Source organism: Osmerus mordax, unplaced genomic scaffold (genome assembly GCF_038355195.1).
Source record: "Osmerus mordax isolate fOsmMor3 unplaced genomic scaffold, fOsmMor3.pri Scaffold_48, whole genome shotgun sequence".
In the NCBI taxonomy this organism is placed as follows: Eukaryota; Metazoa; Chordata; class Actinopteri; order Osmeriformes; family Osmeridae; genus Osmerus; species Osmerus mordax.
This window is the reverse complement of record NW_027120605.1, coordinates 41733-42500: the sequence shown is the minus strand read 5'-3', so window position 1 is coordinate 42500 and position 768 is coordinate 41733.

Sequence of the window (768 nt, the reverse complement as noted above, 5' to 3'; positions counted from 1 at the left end):
GGCACACGGAAAACCGGGACTAATAACGCGCACGTGCGCGTGCGCGAAACGGGAAGCAAAAGAAAACTTCAATCGGAGCTACAACCGTGAACCGTCGCAGATAGGGCGGAAATTTCAACGCACGTCGCTGCGTCTCACTCCAACTTAAATAACAAAACTGTCCCCAGCGAAATCGGTTGGATAAAACGGAAACGGGAAGCGAAAGAAAACGTTAAACGTCAACACCGAAATGGCTATCGTCAATTCCAATGTGAAAACAACTCGCACGTATGTGTCTTACTCTAAAGCAGTGTATAAAACTATCCCCAGCCAAATCAGAGCTACGCAACGAAAACGGGAAGCGAAACAAAACTTTAAACGGAGCTACCGAATTGGAAATCATCAATCCTGGGAAAATAACAACTCACACGTGTGCCCCTTATTCTAACTTGAATTTAGAAACCGTCCTCAACAAAATCCCACGTTCGGGTGAATAACTGTGAATTTTAAGGCACATGCCTCTCTGGGCTGGGAGAGTGCATTCAAATAGGAGAAATTGGCTTCATTTAGAGGCATCTCCACTTAGGGACGTCGTAGCACCTTAACTCGGGTGGCGTTGGAAAGGTCTGGTCCAGGGGAACACGGGCGTGTCAAGTTTGCCACGCGCACGCGCATCCCCGCTAAACAGGGGCCAAAACAAAACTTTAAACGGAGCTACCGAATTGGAAACCATCAATCCTGGGAAAATAACAACTCACACGTGTGCCCCTTATGCTAACTTGAATTTAG